This window comes from Mirounga leonina, unplaced genomic scaffold (assembly GCF_011800145.1).
Source record: "Mirounga leonina isolate KUSES-001 unplaced genomic scaffold, KU_Mleo_1.0 Mir_447, whole genome shotgun sequence".
NCBI lineage: Eukaryota > Metazoa > Chordata > Mammalia > Carnivora > Phocidae > Mirounga > Mirounga leonina.
The window spans coordinates 6,015,026-6,035,510 of NW_023270757.1; the positions used below are offsets into that span (position 1 = coordinate 6,015,026).

At 46.0% G+C, this 20,485-nt stretch overlaps 1 long non-coding RNA gene across 2 annotated transcripts in view; it reads right to left on the reverse strand.

The window, feature by feature from the left end:
* The window catches only part of LOC117999060, a 41,346-nt gene that overhangs the window by 10,334 nt on the left and 10,527 nt on the right, over window positions 1-20,485 (reverse strand). Inside the window, exon 1 of one of the 2 annotated variants that reach the window (XR_004676191.1) lies at window positions 1,251-2,063. The exons of the other annotated variant lie outside the window; for it this stretch is intronic. This is a non-coding gene — a long non-coding RNA (uncharacterized LOC117999060). Of the gene's footprint in view, window positions 1-1,250; window positions 2,064-20,485 lie in introns of those variants that run through there. 2 annotated transcript variants of the gene reach the window in all.

Here is a 20,485-nt window from a genome sequence, read left to right on the forward strand (position 1 = left end):
CTAAGCTGGAACCCAGACGCAGACACCTAGGGAGTGTTGGAAGGAAAAGTCGCGTTCTGGGAGTCACTTTAAATAACCTAGTATTCTCTCCATTCTCCAACTTCTCCCGAAATAGCGTGAGCTGCGCGGTTTGGAATGGAGCTCAGGGAGCCCAAAAATACGCCGCTTCAGACTGTAAACTCACATCTGATTTGGGTGTTTCTTTTTTCTTTCTTTCTTTTTCTTTTTTTGTCTTATTTCGCCCCAATGATTACTACAGAACCCAGCTGGGCTTTAGAGAGAGAGAGAGAGATTTATTTGAGAATTGGGAGATTCCCCTTCGAAATGCACTAGGCTGCAGAGCAAAAGAGGAAAAAGCTGCGTGGCACTTGAATGATATAATTGAATTATGCCTTTCCCTGGTGCGCAGTGAGGAAAAGCAGAATGCCAGGCCGGGTGTGGAACGGGCGGCGGCGGCCTCGCGCTCCAGCGGGCGCACCACGCTGCCTTCCCAGGGCGCAGGGAGAAGTTGGGTTGGGCCATTTTGTCCTGCCCACGCCCCCCCCCCCCCCCCCAGCAAGGGTGCGCGGGCTGGGACGTCGCCGAAGCCTGGTCCCGGCCGCGTGGCCCCCTCCCCTGCGGGGCACTCGCCCAAACGTCCCCGCCTGAGGCCGTGGGCGCACGTGGTGCGCAGAGACCCGAAGCGCGACTCGAAACCGCGCGCGTCGCCCCAAAGATCCCTGGCGCGCGCGGCCCTCGCTGGGCGGGGGAGGATGGGGGCCCGGGCCCCCGGGCGGGCGGATCTACTCCCGCCTTGGCAGACGAGCCTTTGCCGCTGCTGCTCCGAGCCGTCTCCGGGTAGTGCTTTCGGGCACTGGCACAAACCGCCGAACTACCGGCTCTGTCTTGTCTGTCTCTTCAAGAAACGTCCCGCAGGCAGCCCCTCGAAGCCTCTGGGGCCGTGGGCGGACCTGACCCAGGATCCTCGGATCTTTAACCACCTCGGGACCTGGCTTCCTGATGGCATCCAGCCCGCGCCCCCACACCCACCCCAGCGCTCTGGTTTGCCCTGCGCCTCCACCACTAACCGCGCTACCTAAACTTTCCAAAGTTTTCTCGAGCTCTGCCACCGCAGTCAAGCTCGCCTCGGCTGACGCTGGCAGGAGGAGAGAGAGAACCACGACTTCCTCCACCACCACCCCCCTTCCCTCCACCTAGCCGCCTCTCCTCTCCTCTCCCTCCCGCCCTCCCCCTCCCCCGCGAGTCCAAACCTTGCGGGTGGGAGCGCGCGGCGGTGGAGTCCCCAAAGGCACCGACTCTGCAGGGGATGGAGTTCGTTTCGCATCCCCCACTCTCCGCGCCTCGGCCGTTCCCGCCCCCTCCTCCCCCACCTCGCTTGCGGCGGAGACCTTCGGGCTTGTAGTTTAGTTTTGTTCAAATTTATTTTTTTTCCTCTTCTCAGATTTTTCTCTTTACGGTTCCACCCTGCTGGAGCCTCGAGCGTCCCCCTGCCTTCCAGTTCCCCGGCGTGGGGATCGGGAGACGCACTCTTCGTGCTGGGCGGGTTGGCTCCCGAGTGGGGGCCAGGGGCTCCCAGGCCGCGATTTCTCCGCCTCGGTTTCGTCTCCCTGGGAGACCCTACGTCTTGGTGTGAGGCAAATTCGTGCCAAAGCTCGGGCTCTAGGCAAGCTTCCTGTGCCCCTTGCCCCCCATCTCCCCGGAGCTGTGGATGCGGGCCGGTTTGGGGTGTTGTTTTTATACTTCTTTAGAAGACACGAGTAAGCAATGGAGAGGAGACCCGGCTCTAACACCATCCTGAGGTCTTCCCACACACTGGGAATTAGAGATGGAAAGGTTCACTCCCTCCAGGTCCCGCAGCTCCATGTGCCCAGCCAGGGGACCACCACAGAATTTGTCCCAAGTTGGTTGGTTTGTGGCCTATTTTGTTTTTATTTTGTCTAGGATTAGCGGGGTTTGAAATTTTTGTGGCCAGCCTTACTACCCCGGGGCTTCGACTTTCAAACCAACCAGTCAACGGGAACGTTCCGGCGAAACTGGATCCCCGGGTGCGCTGCTGGGACGCGTGCGGGGACTAGAAACGAAATCCTCCTCGGATGGCGCCGGGCGGGCTCCCGGGCCTGGGGTTGCAGGGCGGTTTCTGAACCCCGCTGGACTGGGCTTGGAATCGGACTTGACCTCGCCAGGGTCAAGGCCAGCACTTTGCTTTGATCTTTCCACGTGCCGGTGGTGATCCTCTGATCATTGGCCACAGACGATGCCTGCCCCTAAGCGATGTCCGCAGAAGCTAACGGGTTCAGCGGGGCTGCGCCTACGTGCCCAAATCAGAATCAAGTTTACGCTCAAGGTTAGGAGGACGTCGGTTACCTCGTGTGACCCGGGACGTGAGACGTCTGCCCAAATCAAAGCTGGCCACAAACGCCCCCTCCCCCAAGAGTCTCGGGAGACCCGCGCCCCACAACAGTCTCTCTTTCCAAACTCTGGGCAAACACGTGTCCCACGTGCTGCCTGGGTCCTTTGGGCCGCCCCTCCCGGAGGCCTCACTCGGACAGGGCCCACCAGGAACCAAGGTCGCATCGCCTTGCCCCCCAGAACCCCTCACTACGGGCTGGTCCCTGCAAGCCTTGGCCCACGTTGTCACCGAGATTGTTTCGGAGAGGGGGCCAGCCTGGAACGGCGGGGGTTCCCTGGATCCTTCTATTGACACTTTCTGCTTCTAGCAGAAGCAAAACTTCGTGGGGATGATGGCAGGACACCTATGGCAGCTTTGAAGTGGGGAGGGGGGCGCGGAAGCCAAAAGGAGAAAAATACGGTAGGGGTAGATAAGTTGTGTGTGTAAGCAGCTTGCTTCTTAACTCGTCACCCCACCACCCCCAAACGCGAGCGGCTGAGGGAATTGTCTATCTTTAATTAAGTATCAAACTCCCAGAGGCTGGGGCGGAGCTGAGGGTATGCTGTGCCCCCAGAGCCAGCCTCTGTCCTACAACTGTGACAGCCGCACTTCTGAGGGCAGAGGCGTCCGTTTTGTGTTTGCTTGGAATATAAAGGATCCTGTTCACAAAGGGGCCCCCACTTCCCTCTCCCACCTCCACCCCCCCAACCCTTCCTAGAACCCAAAGCGCTTGGATTGTATGCATTGATTTTTAATCTGCCCTCACCCTAGATTTCACTGAGAGATTTTAAGATGGGGAGGAGAGGATAAAGTTAGGGTTAAGAAAAAGGACTGGGCATTCTTTTTGGGGGAGGGCTAGAAGAGAAATTCAAAATTGAATGTGGATGAATTTGGAAGAGTTTTGAAGTTTCATTTCCTTCAGAAGCCCTCTGCTTTAGGCCAAAACTTATTTAAATTATTATGAAGGACAGGAAGCTGGGGGTCTCTGTGGAAGGAAAAAGTCAAAGGCTTGTGGGATACCCCTTTCCCGGACCTCTCCTCAAATAAAGAAAAAGCAGCTCTCTGCTCAGCTTAGTGACTCAGGACCCTCCAACACTGGCCCTGGGCCCCCTGAGTGTGTTAACAGTCCGTTCCTTCAGGAAGGCCAAGCACCAGGGGGTGACCCAAGCCGGGCTGGGCTCTCCAAGCCCCCAGCGCCGTGTCTGTCCTCTGGGATGGAGCCTGGGAAGGGCCTGCAGGAAACTGGCCCGGGGGTGAGGCCTGGGGCCAGCAGCGTCTTGCCAGTGTCAGAGGAGGGATGTCCTAGCCACCCCTGGTCCTTCCGAGCCCATCTACTGGAGCTTATTTAAGGCCTCAAGTTTATATTTCTCAACTTGATGTTAAAAAAAGGGGGGTGGTAAGAACATGTACCAAGGTTTGGAGTTATTTATGTATGGTCTCCATTTACTTTTGTTTGTAGGGTTTTCTTCTTTTTGTCTTTCCTTCCTTCTTCCCCCTCCCCAACCCCCCGCCCCCCCCCCCCCCCGCAGTGTTGGCAACCTGGGAGGAGGAGGCTTGGTGGGGGGAGGGTGAACTTGACCCGTTTATTCTTGTTAACTAGTCACAAAAATAGCATAAATACTAACCCTCCACACTTACTATGATCTTTTAAAATATGGATCTATATCTACAGCTGTATGTCTAGATCTCTATCTCTATCTGGCCAGTTAGGTGGAAACTGGGTAGGACTAAGACATCTCTAAAACTGTACTGGTAAACTAGCTAATCCTGTCCCTTTAAGAAAAATCCATAAAGAGCTTCCATCAGCCCATGTCTGGGAAAGGAGCAAACTAACTGCTTGGAACAAAAGAGACAAAGAGGCCAAACAACAAAACAAACAAACAAGTCCCTCTCCCCCCTTATCCAGACAACAATGGACTAGACTCAGCAAGTGCAGTTTCTGCCCGGCCGCTGCTGTCCACCTGCCAAGTCTCCCGCATTTGGCTGGAGACTTTCCCTCTCGCCCCACTCCCACCCCCAGCCACCCCCCTCTCCCAGGCCTTTCTGTCTTTCTCTCTGTGCCACTCTCTGCGTCCCTCTCTTGGGGTCTGGCTGTGTGTGTGTGTGTGTGTGTGTTTTGTCCCTGTCTGTCTCTTCTGCCGCTGCTTTCTCTTGATGTCGCTCGGTCTCGAGACCTCCTTTCTCTCCCTCTCTTTAAAGGCCCGCAGCATATTAGCAGACTCTGACATTTATTTATTTATTTGCCAGGCCATGTCGGTGGCATCTCCAAACCGCCTGCCTCCTCAGGACTTGGGTCTCTCTGAGTTGTCACGGTGGCCTGTTTCGTATTTTGTTCACCGCACTCTTCACCAGGAGGATCCCAAAGTCCATTTTGCACTTCAGCTTTTCACCATTCCTCCTGTTCAGATCTTTGCTCTTTTTCTATAAGGCTTTTGGCACACACACCGCCCCCCCACCCCCCGCCCCGTTGCCACCAGCCCTTTCTCTGCTTCTTGGCCGCGGTTTGAGACTCTCATGCATGCCTGCCTCCCCTTTCTCTCCCTCTCTCTTCGGCAGCCATTATCACCCCCCCACCTCATGCCCCCCCCCCAAGTCCAGCCTTTTTCCTTCCTCTTCCCTCCTCTCCACCAAACTTTAATAAAAATACTGCAAACACTTTTGCCTGGGGATTGATTGCTTTTTCTTTTTGGAGTGAATATAAACCCTTGGAAAGTCTGGAGTGGAGAAAGGAGAGAATCAATATATGGAGACTGCAGGCAGCAGAGGCTGAGCCCAGAGCAAGCGTCCCTGCCAACACCCCATCCCCTTCCACATGGTTCCCCCCCTCCCAATAAACCCTTTTGCGATAGCATCTCCTCCTGAAGCATCTGGGTCTGCTCTAGGGAGATGCAGGGAAAACCCGGCCAGGCTCCCCTCCACTGGGCAGCGGGTGACCAATGGGGAGGCAGGCTGCAGCCTCATCACGCACATTCCCACCTCCAGCGCCTCTCTCCACTTCCTCTCAGGAAAAAAACCCAAAAAGGTAGAGGCCCCTGGCAACTGGGGGGGGAGGGGGGAGGCGTGAGATCTGCAATTCCTCTTTCAGAGAAGTAGAGAGAAGCTTCTCCAAGGATGGTTGCCTCTCTCAGTAAGGGAGGAGATTTCAACACAACTTCTTGAGGGTAACACAGGGCTGAACTCTTTATCTAAAGCAGACCAGGGAATTCCCACAGGGGCGTGGTAGGGGGTTGGCAAAATGGTGGCATTCCCCCACCCCACCCCACCCTGCCCCCCCAATAGTCTTTGCCCAGTAAGCAACAGAACGGGGACCAGTGATCTCCCTCAGCCCCACCCTTCCTCTTTTCCTCCTTTCTTCAATAAGCCAGATGAAAACAACATTAGGGGCAACTCTGAAGAGAGGAAAACCATTTATAGTCTGAGAAGAGGACAAAAAAAACCCCAGAAACAGGAAATTGACCCTCATTGTTTGGTTGCTTGGTGATAGGGCAGTTTTCAGAAACGCTTAAGTAGCACAACACACCTATGCACATGCATATACTCAGGTGTTCATGTTTGTATGTTTAGTTGGTGGAGACTAGTTGTTAGGAGGAAAAGGGAAGAATTTTGAAATCAGATAAACCTGGATGGACTATAACCTGGCCACTTCCTAGCTAAGCAACTATACCTACCTCACAGTAGTGTTCTAGAGACTAAGTGGAATTCGTATATGAAAAAGCCAAAAGCAATGTCAGGCAAGCTGTGTGTGCTCAATAAATGAGCCCTCCCCCACCCCACCCCCGTTTTCCTCCCTCCCTCCCTCCCTCCCTCCTTCCCTCCCCTCTCTGCTGGCTTCCTCCCTGGCTACCTTTCCAAGGTGCAAGCAAAGCGGAAATCATCCAAATTGCCCCAATCTCCAGATCCCAAGGGAAACCCTACTGCCCTCTGAGTCCCAATACTGGAAGAGTGAAGACCACACCACAGCCCAAATACCACCTGGGATCATTTGTCCTTGGATGGGATTATTTAGCTTCATTAGTCCACTCTCTCCTCTAGAGTCTTTCTTTTTATCAGTTACGGGGGAAAGAACCCTTACCCAAAAATCCAATCACTTCCATGTTTTCAGTTGAGACTATGTGCCCAGAGAGTCTCTGTTTGGGGGACTATATTAAAAAATCACGTCATAGCCAGAATGTCTAAGGGAGAAGCAGAAAAGAATATTTTCTAATGGAGTGTGGTCCTGACCTGTAACTTCTCAATAGGGAATGCTGTTTTCTTGGTATTTTGACCTTGTCAAAATGACTGATATTTTTTCCTCCAGAGGAGTCACTCTCTACCTAAGCTGTTTCTCGAGAAGTGTTTTGGGACAATTCAGTGCATCTGGAAGCATTCACTGGTGGAGGCGCCTGTCCTGGCCCTCTACCAGTGACTTGCTGCTGGGGTTCCTTCTCGTTCTTTCTCTCTCCCAGAAGCTGAACCAGGTTGTAACAGCAGCCGGCAAGCCTGTGAGCCATGGCTGGGGCTCCAACTTCAGTTGGTAAGAGAGTGAGTAGGTAAAAAATGTTCTCACCTTACACTTCCTTTTTCCTTGGGTCTTACTGTCTGTTCTACAGATATTCCATGTCCACATTTCACTGGCTTCCTGGACATTTTCCTGTGTAAGCCCAGCCTTAACAACCGTCCAGAGGCACTGATCCTGGAGCATATTTGGGGAGGGAGGGCAAGCCCCATGACCCCTCCCTAACGCTTCCGGTCATCTCTTTGCTCTTCTCTCTTTTCCCGTTTTCATCATGAGGCCTCTGCTACTTAAGACAAGGATGTGGAAGACTGTTGGGTCTTTATCCCTCTTCGGGTACCCTAATTTCCACGTAGCATCTTTCTGTGAACTGCAGAGAGAGTCATCTATCCTTCCTGGAAACACAGCTTCCTGCTGCAGATTGCAGCCCCCATGTACCAGGCCCCCCACCCGGGGGGGGCAGGGAATAACCCATTTAGAGATGCCCCCTAAAATGCAGGAGACCACAAAGTGTGACACCAGAAGACAAGCAGCTTCTGAAACCTTCCAAAGTCTTGTCTTTTCTTCTCCTTGGGCTCTTGTCCAGGCAGAAGCCTGAGATTATGTTTCCTTAGTTTGACCTACATTCTTCATCTACCTAGGGTTCATTGTCATGCCAGTGGCAGGAAGGCATTTGCTGCGGCAGTGGGGACAGTGGGGACTAATGTGGAAATAGCAAACCCCTCAAACCCTGGTAGGTCCTCTGTCCTTTGCTTGCTTTTGCTTCCAGAGGGCCAGCTTTCCTCCCCAGCCAGTAACTCGCGTTAGGGCTGCCTGAGAGCGTTGAAGAGGGCCCTACTGCTGCCGGAGTTCAGGTCTGGAAAACCTGCCAGGTGTAAATACCCACCACCGGATGAATAGATCCCAAGTGACATCATTCTGAGGTGGCGATGTAATTTGCATTCCTCACGAGGGAACCATCTGAAGGGCAGTCAGTTGCCTGTTTAAGAGAGAGGTTTGCTCCCCGTTTGCTAAGTCACAGCAGCTCTGTACTGACCCGATTCTATAGAACAAGAAACCGCCCAATTTAGGAGCCTTTGGAAAAACACTTTATCCTCTGAGGTGGCTCTCAGCTCTGGCTGCACATTAGAATCACCTGGGGAGCTTTAAAAAATTACCAGGGCCTGAGCTTCTCCTCAATCCAATTAAATCTGACTTTCTAGGGGGTGTGGTGTGGGCATTGGTATTTTTTAAAAGTTCCCCTGGGTGATTCTAGTGTTTAGCCAGGGTTGAGAACCGCTAATACATAGGTTGAGAGAACAGGGCATCATGGTGAATAATGCTCTTTCCTTTAACGAGTATGTAAAGAAGCCCCGCTATAGACGGTTTGCTGAAGACAGAGGAAGTTGATGGGCACTGCGCCCCACGGGCTTAGGATTTGGCGGACAGATGCTGTCGTGCAGGAGTCTGAGCAGAACCTCTGTGAAGTAGGATCGACTTTGCTTCTACCCAGAGCGTGGCACAGGAGGTTCGAGCCCCAAGTTCCAATTCAGGTTCTATCACTAATGAGGGAGGTGACCTTGGACAAGTCTTTGGGCCTTAGTCTGCTCATCTGTAAATGGAAGTGGCTGGAAAGAAAACTCCCTAATCTCTGTTGGTGTACTCTAGCCTTACAGTGTATTGCCAAATTCCCAGAAACCCATAAGCTTAGCCAGGCAATTACCAAGTTCTTTTGGAGGCTGGCTCACTCCACTCATGCATACTATGGACAACCATCCTTCTGAGGTTCCACCAAATCCCTTTCCAAAAACCCTAAGTATCAGAGTGTTAATTTTTAAATAATACTGGGCTCCCTTAATTCTCTCCCCTGGTCTCCTACAAATTAGCAGATGAAGGGACTGGAGTAGTGGTAATGTCTATGAGCAGTGGGTAATGACTAACAGAAGTTTATCCAGTTGGATAAATGTCTAGTGGATTGCTGCTGGGGTCAGTGTTAGTTCTGGTCTTAATTAACATCTTCATTAATAGTGTGGGAGAGAGAGTAAACAATAGCTAATGATATTTGCAGATGGTGGTAAATTCAGAGGTGTTGCTACTACCAGTGAGAGCTGCGAGAGCCATGGGGATATCGGAGATGTGAACAAGAAGTGATTATAATGATGTTTGTTCTGGAAAAGGCAGAATGAAACGTTTCGGGGGGTGAAATGACAAGGGAGACTGAGAAATGCTGAGAGAAACAACAAGCACTATCATTTGTAACTTGGGTGTGCGTTTGGCAAACGAGGCAGCCGATGGCCTCGCAACTTCTGTGGGGCACACTGAAATGTCCCGAGCAACAGTAATAATAATGACACCAACAATCCCAGTAATAATACCCAACATTGACTCCGTGCAGACAATATGCCAGACAGGGTTCTGAGTGATTTATATGGAGGCGATTTTTATTCCTGATATTTTAATCACCATAAAGTTCTCCTAGGCTCTCTAAAGATTCTCACAGCGGCCTTACCGGGGTTCTTGGATTTCTAGGGGTGTAAAGATCTGTGAGTTCATGGGAAAATGAGGAGTATGAAGAAGGACGGGCAAGTAAAGTAGAGGACGTGATGTGGGCTCTTTCCCCAGGCTCTTGAGCAGAATCTTTCTTTCCACCTTTGATTCTTCCTGTCCCCAACCCGCCTACCATCCTTTTCTCTCATTAAGCCATTGCTGGATTAACATGGTTGGTGAGGGTAGATGGAAAAATCTTGTAAAATGGAGAAAGGAGGGAAGGAAGGAAGGAAGGAAGGAAGGAAGGAAGGAAGGAAGGAAGGAAGGAAGGAAGGAAGGAAGGAAGAAGGAAAGAGGGAGGGAGGGAGGGAGGGAGGGAGGGACAGAGGAAAGAGGGAAGGGAAGGAGAAAGAAAACTAACATTTATTGCAGCCCTATCCCAAGTCATGAAATAGCTGTAGCATGAGGTGTTAAACATCGTACACTGCACAGATTTTCTTGTTTAACCTTTACATGTCTAATTCTCCGCAATGACTCTCTCTCATAGTTGTTGGCCCTCACTTCTATTAATGAAAGAAAAGACTCAGAGAGGTTAGGTCACTGGCCGTGAACACACAGCCTATCGACTGAGTGGAGGTTCAAACTGCAGTTGGTTTACTCCTGAACTCATGTCCTCTCCAACCATGAATACATATTTTCTCTTCTTTCATTTCAGCCTTGCCTGGTTAATGACAACATGCAGCCACGCAGAGAGAGCCAGAAGATAGAAATATTAAGAAGAGAATAAATACTGAGGAGCAGAGGCATAAAGGGAAAGTAGCCAGTATACACATCCACTGCCCAATTCAATGTGATTGAATTATTTATAATTATATTTTGAAATTAGGAAAAATGGAATTTGCAAACAAGAAAGGCTTCAAGACAATGGAACCCATAATAATGTGGATTTGACCTTGAGGGAATTTGGCAGAGAGCATTAGTATCTGAGACAAAAGTAAACTGAGAAGAAAAACATTTGAATGCTATAAAAGCCAAGACTCTTCTTGGCAAATGTGAAGCCCAGGGCCAGATGGATGCCAAAGGTCCTCAAAATTATATCAAAGGAGCTTTAGGAGGTTGGAAACATGTGGCCTGGGCATGCGGCTCCCCACTTCCCCAGCCTCACTATGAAATTGGGCTCTAAATGCCAACTCAGGGTTAGAATTAGGAACTGAGATTTTTAAACTGATGAGATATGCATTTCAGAGTAGATACATAAAAGGTACAGTTCAAAGAATAAATATAAAGCAAACACCATTGTAAACATGACCCAGGTCAAGAAATGCAACATTCCCTGGACCTCAGGAGTCCCCTCCCTGATTTTTCTTGTGATCATTTCTTTGCCTTTTTTTGGTTTTGGTTTTTGTTTTTTAGTTTTAGCACTCAGGCAGGTCTGTTTTTGAACTTTATATAAATAAAATCATACTGTATGTATTCTTTCAAGACTTGCTTCTTTCTTTCAACCATTTGTTATATATAAATAAACTACAATACATTTAACCGCTCTACCTTTGCAGGGACTTTTGGTTGTTTCTAGTTTGGAGCATTCAAGAACACTTTTTTTTTTTTTTTAAGATTTTATTTATTTATTTGGCAGAGACAGAGACAGCAAGAGCAGGAACACAAGCAGGGGGAGTGGGAGAGGGAGAAGCAGGCTTCCCGCCGAGCAGGGAGCCCGATGTGGGACTCGATCCCAGGACTCTGGGATCATGACCTGAGCTGAAGGCACACGCTTAACGACTGAGCCACCCAGGCGCCCTCAAGAACAATTTTGATGTGAACTTCCTACACACGTGTCCTGATGCGTGTGTGCGGGAGTTTCCCTAGGGAGGGGCGAGGAAGCTACCACCCCCAGGCCAAACAGAACCCATTGTTTTTTGTATGACTTGCCACCTAAGAACAATTTCAATGTTTTTAAATGACAGAGACCAAAAAAAAAAAAAAGAGGAAAAATATCTTATGATGTGTAAAAATAATAAATCCAAATTTCAATGTCCATAAATAAAGGTTTGCTGAAGCACAGCCAGGCTCACTGTTTAAATATCATCGATGGCTGTTTTTGTGTGACACGGAAAGAGTTGAGTAGAGGCATCCGAGACTAACTGTATGGCCCGCAAAGCCTAAAATCTGAATGATTTTCTGGGCTGTGTGAATGCACAGGTTAACGCCCATCAAGTTGGTCCCATCTAAAACATTTGGCCCTTTAAAGAAAAGGACCCTGCTCTAGAGCATAGTCCTAGTAGGGAAATTATAAGGATCTTAAATAAAAGAAGATGCTAAACGCAAAACAGTCAGCACAATGCCGGGTAACTTGTAGGAGTTACTATAAATCTGAGACTCCCTTCCCTCTCACCTTCCACCTGGGCTTCCCCACCTCCAAGAGGTCAGTCGGAAGAATCTCTTTCCAAAAAAGTCAGGCTGGCTGTCATTTACCATGATAGCTGATGACTATTTGGCTTAATATCGCCACAACTCCACTCTCTTTGGGGTTCGTGCATTATAATAAAAGATCTTTGAATAAAAATGACTTTTAAGCCTAAAGGAACGATGGCATTAAAATCCACAGGTGTTATTTCCAGCTCCAAGTTGGAAGAGTGTCTGTCTGAGTAGATTCAAGATTTCTTAGAGAAAATTTGTTAAAAAACAAACCAAGCACCAGAAGAGTTTATCCAAAGAACAATACAACAAGAGTTCATCAGAAGACAATATTTAAAAGAACAAATTTTGGGACGCCTGGGTGGCTCAGTGGATTAAGCATCTGCCTTCGGCTCAGGTCGTGATCCCAGTCCTGGGATCAAGTCCTACATCCGGCTCCCTGCTCAGTGGGAAGCCTGCTTCTCCCTCTGCTTGCTGCTCCCCCTGCTTGTGTGCTCTCGCTCTCTCCCTCTCTCTCTCTGACAGATAAATAAAATCTTTAAAAAAAAAAAAGAACAAATTTAGAGAACTAATTACTACTTGATTTCAAGTGTTCTTACGTTATAGTAACTAAGACAGTGTGTTATTGGCATCAATCAAAGAATTAGAAGAGACCCACACATATATGGACAACCGACTTTCAACAAAGGTATAAAGACAATTCAGTGGAGAAAAACAGTCTTTTCAATAAAGGGTATCAAAACAATTGATATCCATACAAAAAATGAATTTCAATCCATGCCTTGCACTATATATAAAAGGTATCTCAAAATGGATTATAGACCTCTATGTAAAACATAAAATGATAAAAAATTCCAAAAGAAATAGGGAGAAAAATCTTTGTGCTGTTGGATCAGGCAAAATGTCTTAGATATAAAACCAAAAACACAATCCATAACTTTGACTTCATCAAAATTTAAAAATTCTATTCTTCAAAAGATATGGTTAAGAGACTGAAAAGAAAAGACACAGTTTGGGAGAAAATATTGCAAATCAAATATCTGATAAAGGACTTATGTCCACAATATGTGAAAAATAAAACTACAATAATTCAACAATAAAAAAGCAAACACTTCAATTTTTAAAATGAACAAAATATTTGAACGGATGCTTTACCTAAGAAGATCTAAGAATGTTAAATACACATGTAAAAAGATGGCTTAACACCATTAGTCATGAGGGAAACAAATATTAGGGAAACAAATATTAAAATGATAGTGGAACACACTACATAGCTATTAGAATGGCTAAAAATTGAAGACTTGATCATACTAAGGTGGTGAGGATACGAAGGAACTAGAATTGTCCTGCTGATGGAATTGTGAAATGGTACGGCCACTTTGGGTAACAGTTTGACAGCTCCTTAAAAAGTTAAACCCTTAAAGAGATACCTACCATGTGCCCAGTAATTTCATTCCCAGGTATTTACCTGAGAGAATTGAAAGCTTATGTCCATGTAAAGTCCTAGACATGAAATGTTCATAGCAGCTTTATTTGTCAGAGCCCCAAACTGTAAACGATCTAATTGCCCATCAACAGGTGATGGCTAAATTGTGCAATACCATACAATGAAATACTACTCAGTAGTAAGAATAAATGTACTATTGATATACATAGCGACATGAATAAATGTCAAAATATCCTGAATGAAAGAAGCCAGACAAAAAAAGAGTACCTGTTGGGTGATTCCATTTACATAAAATTCTAAAACATGCAAACCAAGTTATAATGACAGACAGCAGATCAGTTGGGAGTGATTATCAAGAGGCACAGAAAACCTCTCAAGGGTGATTGAAACATTTCCTATCTTGATTGTGGTGATGGTTTCACTGGCGTATACATACGTTCAAACTTATCAAATCATACACCTTAAATATGTACAGTTTAATTATATGGCACTAATAATTAATTAATAAATGTGCTTTTTAAAACTCACAAAACTGTTACCACATTAAATGAGTGAAGTTGCAAGCTACAGAGTAGGAGAGAAATCTGCACCAGATGGAACGGACAAAGGTCTCATGTCCTGAATGTATAAAGAACACCTACAAGTGAATAAGAAAAACACAGAAAAGCCCAACTAAAAATGGGCAAAATATTTGAACAGACATTTCACGAAAGAGGCTGTCCAAATGGCCAATAAGCAGATGAAAAGCAGCTAACCTCATCAGTCATCTGGAAATGCAAATTAAAACCACACTGAGATATTATACTCCAGAAAGAGAAAAAAAGACCTATTAAACAGTGTTGACGAAGATGTAAAACAACTAGAACTCTCATGCACTGTTGGTGGGAGTGTAAATTAGTACAATCACTTTAGAAGGCTATCTGGCATCGTCTGCTAAAATCTGTCATGGGCTACTTCGTAACGGATATTCTACTCCTAGTTTTATGAGCAAGAGAATGCATACATATGAACTCTGGAACACAGGTAGAAGAGTGCTCATCCCTCTGTCATTGTAGTGGCTCTAAACTGGAAATAACCTAGTGATTGTCAAGTATAGAGTAGGTAAACTGTGTTGTTTTCATACATGAGAATCCATACTGCAAAGTGGTGGTGGGGGTACATTGTTACCTGCAATAGTACAATAGCAAGAAGGAAGATCACATGAGATGTTGGACAAAGTAGTTCAGACATAAAAAAGTGACTATCATATGCTTCTCTCGATATAAAGTTCCCAAACCAGACAATATAACTTTGTATGGTTAGAAATCAGGACAGTGGGTATCTTTGGGAGGGATGGTGGGGTAGTAATCAGCAGAGCAGAATGTGGTTTCGGGATTGCCAGTAATTTTCCATTTCTTCACGTGGGTGGTGGTGACATGGATCAGTCATCTGGCTATACATTTAGGATGTGCCCTTTTCGACATGCACGCTATAGAGAAGTTTGTTCTTTTTGTTGCTATATAATGATCCACTGAATGATTGGGCCACAATTAATTTATTTCTTTAAAGAGCAGGAAGAGAGACAGGGCAGTCACTGCATCTCACCCTGGAGGGATTCCAAGAATTAGGCCAAGGCTTCTGAGTACTTCCTTTCTCCTTAGTGATTAAGTCTTGGCCAGATTTCAGTGTCATGCTAAATAGTTGTGCAAAGGCTGCCCACACTTACAGCTCCCTGTTAGGGAGATGCGGGGTCTAGAATGAGCCCTACAAGAAGGAGGAGAGATCTCAAGTTTGGGCAAAGCCACTCCATTGAGGGTGGGGCATGTAGGGAAGAAGAAAAAGTCTGTATGAAGTTGGTTAAGAGCCAAGGGTCTGGAACCACACTACCTAGGTTCAAATCCTGCCTCTGACACTTGGGAGCTATTGGCCTTAGGTAAGTTATTTACTGCCCTGTACCCTAGTTTTCTCATCTGTAAAATGGAGATAATATTGTACCTCTACTATAGGGTGCTGCAAAGGATACACCAGGGTGGTTCTAGATCAGTTGCCAAAGAGCTACAGAGCCCCTCAGAGGCTGCTCTCATCCCCTATTTTCAATAGATAGATACCCCTGATTTATTGTATGTTGCAAAATGCTTCGACACTCCTCTTTTCCATCTTTTGATAAACACCGCTCTGCAAATTTTCTAGAATTCTCCAGTCACCCTTCTGACCACACAAAGAAGCCTGACAGGCTTATGAATTCAGAGCAACACTACACAAGGCTTCTACTTCTGTTAATTATTCTAGTACTTTCTTCTCCCTCTCCCATTTCCAGGTCTCTTTCCTCTATGCTAGAATATTGTTTGCGTTGTTCGCTCTGAATCTCCTGGACACAGCAGGCGCTTATTTGTTGCCTAAAGAGTTATGACCTCTTCGTCAATAGATGAATAATGACACTGTTTGTGTCAATGGGTTCTGAGGTGTTCTCAGTTCCTATCATATGGGTAGCATCATTCCCTGCCTGTCACTAAACCAGCCCTTTGGACACTGTTCTTAATGACAGGAGCAGTGTCCCATGTCCCACCCACCTTGAGCCACAACCTGCACAGGGCAGGCTACTCCATAAATGTGTAGGAAGGGGCCCACGCTCAAGCTATATTTCCTACTGTTTTAGAGAGTCTAGGAATAACGTTGAGGTAGAAACTACCTACCACAAACCACAGCCTCCTTTAAATCCATCTCCCTGAGCATCAGGGAACTCAGGACCTCCATCTTGGTTTTTAAACTGTAATTGCAAATAAATGCTATATGCCAAGCCCAGCGGCACTCAGAGGAGCCCTGAGGCCTGGTCATTGTCACAGACCATGTTAACTCTTGTTGACCATCTCTCACCGCATTCAAAGGACAAGGACAGAGATAAATAATAATCTGATAATCAGATTCAGGAAATACTTCTTGAGAAAAGACTACATCTCAGACACCTCCAGATGTATTCTGACATACGAGATTTTTTTGATCTCCAAACCACACTGAGGCAGGTACTTTAGATTCTTTTGCTCTTTTTGAAGGTCAGGCAAGCTTGGCTATGAATTATTACATGCCTTTCCCGGAATTACATAGCTTTCGGGTGACTAAGTCAGGATTTGAACCCCAAACCATGGTGCCTCTAAGTCCAAGTCTATTCCCTTCTGTTCCTCTATGCCATTCAGAAATGCTGGAGAATGAAGATAATCTTGTTACATTCTGTCATGCCTTGTTTGCGCCCTAAACTGGTTTACCCAGCTTGAGAGGTTCTTTAATCACCACAGGGTATTGAATGAATCATAGCTATAACCAAAACTCAAATCCACATTCAAAGGAGGAAGATCTATCCCATTGATAATATTTAAAAGAATGTGCCTGGAGTTCTAAAGGCAATTTCAAAAGAAGAGTGATAAAAATGCTTTAAGGAATACTTGCAAAGCCTTCCAAACTCCTGTGAAGGGGCCACACTCGCCTGGGTGGTTACAGTCTTGCACCACGTCCTCGCTGCATGTACCAGTCGGCTTTGGCCATAGGCTTTGGAATTAGAAAGACCTGGTTTAGGAGCCCCATAACCTTTCACAGTTACTCAACCTCTCTGAGCCTCAGGCTCCTCATCTTTAAAAGAGCTGAGATAATAAATGTGACATACTGAGCACAGAGCAGAGCCATGGTTAGATCCGAGTATGCGGTAATTATTATCACTTGTTATGACACTCATTTTAACCTAAGGTTGGGGAAAACCATTGCCCTGGGGGAGACCTTGCTTAATTAAGGTGCTGCCGTTGGTCACAGCAAAGGAGAAGATCCAACTTGTAGGTTGTCATCAAAAATGCGGTGGAAGGAGCCTGCATCTCTGGGCCGCAGGGAAACCTGGTACACAGGGTCTGGTCTCTTGCATGCACAGTGGTGAACCCACGCTGCTCAACTAAGATGGCTCTTTGGCCAGAATAAGGGCCACTGAGATCACTTCTGTGAATGAGCCTAGAGCCTGATTGAATATGGACCTCTTCTGTGCCCACCAAGGGAGTAACGATAGATGCCCCGTGTACATAATGTCTGAACTTCTCAATTATTTACTGTTTTGACTCTGTGACGTCATATGCAGGAGATGGTCATTTGGGAGAAGAACCCAGAGAGTGGATGTCCGAAGCACTACAAGCAAACTGCACAGGACACAAACAACAATGACAACGTGGCGGTCACTGTAATCAAATCCCACTGTCTGGGCAAATTTCTAAGAATTGCCCACATGGATGTAGAGATCAGGCACTCCTAGATGGTACACATGTTTAATATTTTTCATAGAGCCCATTTATTAAACCATAGCTAACAATGATTCATTTTTACAAACTCGTGTAAAACTTTCCAAAATCTTAAATTCATTTCCAAAAAAGTTCTTAGTTGTACCATGTGTCCTGATTTAACATTCAGAAAATACAGTCGCTGCACAGATAGGGGAGTTTTAGATTTTCTAGAATAGTGGTTGTCTAGTAGGGTTGGGGCAGAACATCACACCTTTGTGAGATATGTCTGATAGGAATATTATAAAGTATTTTACTTTATCAATGAGAGCAGATTTGACGTTATCTCCATAAAGTGATCAGCTTCCCTCCCTTGCATTCTGATATTTTCTTTTTAAAGAGAGAATGAACACTGTGAGTACAGTCAGGATTTATGGAGGTTCAGGTGTCTGGCTTGTGGACATCAAATGTTAATTACGACCTGGAGCATAAAAGGTGGTGAGGGGCTAACCTGGGACATTTCAGTCTATAAAGGAGCTTGCGGTCACGGTAGCTCTGGTGAGGTTGTCATGCTGACGCACAGAACCCCGCTTCTCCACATGCTCTGAAATAAACATTAATAAAAAGAGCACTTGTTTCGAGTCAGTGGCCTCTTCTCTAACGCCAGCATGGCTGCTAATTAGCTTCATAGCCTTAACCAAGTCACTTTATCTCTCTGAACCTTGTTCTGATTTCTCATCTATAAGAAGAGCAGTTGGTTTGGATCAAGGGTTGTAAACTCGTGGGTGTGAGAGGCAGTGGGTAGACCCACACGAGGGAAGCGGGCCAGTGGAATGCAACAGGGGGCCCAGGAGATCGAGCCCCATCTAAAGGGGCAGCGACTCTGCCCCAACCTTATAAATGGATTCCAATATTCGAAAGATGACAGGGCAAAACACAGGATGCTGCCAGTTTTGTTTCTTCATCTCTTGTCTAGAAGTCCCCAAAGTCTCTTCTAGTTTTAGCATCTTACAGTTTCCCACCCTTTCGTTAATATCAAGGATACGAATAGAAGGTTAAGTGGAAGAGTTCCGGAACAAAATTCTATCGACCTTAAAATCTTATAACTCTGCCAAATAATACATAAGCACAGAAGCAAATACTGGATTGGAATATATGCAAATGAAACAGGTTTTTTAGGTGATGGGACTGTGGGTGGATGTCATTTACTTTGCTAATTGTTCACTGAAATTGTCTCTACTCTTAAAAAAAAAGATAAAGGGTCTCACTCTTGTTTGCTTGTATAACAACAAGAAAATTAAAAAGATATTGGTAAAAGAAATACTGAGGGCAGCTCAGAATGGTGCCAGACATGAAGAGAAAAAGCGAAGGGCAGTGATATTAGGTATGTTCTTGAAACTTGTATTTCTACCCTGTTCTGTGTATTTGCTTGACAACCATCCTTAAACGATAAGCTGTTAGGACAGTGTTAATTGCACATAGGTAAACTCTGTGCGCCTGAATTTTTCCACCTAACGTTGCTCCTCTTTTTTTCCCCCCTGTTGTTTACAAAAATACTTCCCACATCATGAAGAATAGTGGTATCAAAAAGTTCCTGACGTTGTTAGTTTGGCTTTTGAATGCATTATTCGAGGGTTTGGTTTTGTTTTTAGTGGGTGGGTGGGGGTGGGAAGGGCACCTGACTTATCGTCCCTAATTACATTTTTCTTTGGTTTCTATCCCACATCAACTACCCGTAAATTGAGCAAAAAAACCCAAAGGTTGTTATTTAATGTGTTTATTTGAAGGCTTTTAAGATATCCCACAGGAAGTTTACTCTTTTCTCAACAAATGTAGAAGAGAATATTAGCACAAAGCAGTGGAAGGCCTTTGTACCATAAATGCAGAAATCTTCAAAAATGTATTCATCCTTGTACGGGAGTGCCCAGCCCCAGGTCGAGACCCATACTAAGCATGTGATACATGTTTGTAGAAGAATTGCATTCTTCCTCTATGCCCCAGGCTGTATCGAGGCTTTCTTAGTTATGGAATGAAGACACAAAATGGGGTTATTGATCTTCTTTAGTAGTGGGCAATTTGGAATGATGTCGCCATGTTCTAGATATGCCAAGAAGCATCTTTGACCCTGAGGATAAGTAGCCACAGGATGTGGATGCAGGGGGCTTGACTTTCGTTTTCTTGTTGAAAATGGCCCACTGAGCAAAAGGCAGGATGGTCCTTTGCCAGGACTATATTGAAGGATCAGTAGACTGTCTAGCGCTTTCTTGCATCCTGTTGCCTCACTGATTTCTGGATTACCAGATGCTTCTGTTTTTTGAAAATGGTTAAAAAAATACCTTAGTGATTCTGTTGTTTCAGAAACCTTACATATGGCACAAAATATCCCGAACATTTTTTGAGAAAACACTTGTGTTTCCTTTGCTCAATTTAATCATCATTACAGCCTAAATTCATTCAAGTTTATTGTTTTCTTTTTATGGGCATTTTGATGGTTGAAACTAAAGTTATACAGAGGTGTGAGTAAGCAAGATATGAAGATTTAATTGTTCATAGCTTTTCTTTCCTAAAGTAAGTCTTCAAAACATAAGTAGGCTAGGGAAGGTGGATACTTCAAATTGAGAATTTGTAACAATTGAGATAAAAATGGTTTTTTCAAAGCTGGGAGACATCCTTGATTGATCACCATTGAATCAGAGAGCAAATTTTTCACACACTGAGTCATAACTAGAGGCTCTTTTTTTTCCCTTTTGGTAAACCACCTCAACCTGCTCTTGAAAACCCCTGGTTCCTGTACAGAATGAGTCTAAGTCTGTCTCTGTTTTGCCTGTGAAATTTAACAACCATAGCCTGGGATTGGGGAGGCTGTGAGCCATACCACCATCTCAGGTTTTTGATGACACCACAAACCACTTGAGATTTATTATGTTAGCAGATGTCATCAGATATATGTGTGCACAGGTGCAGCGTGCAGTTAGTGAAAGAAGGAACACTGCGTGTATTTATTTTTGTACCTATATCTCAATGGTCAGAAAAGGACCTGGTGTGCCTGT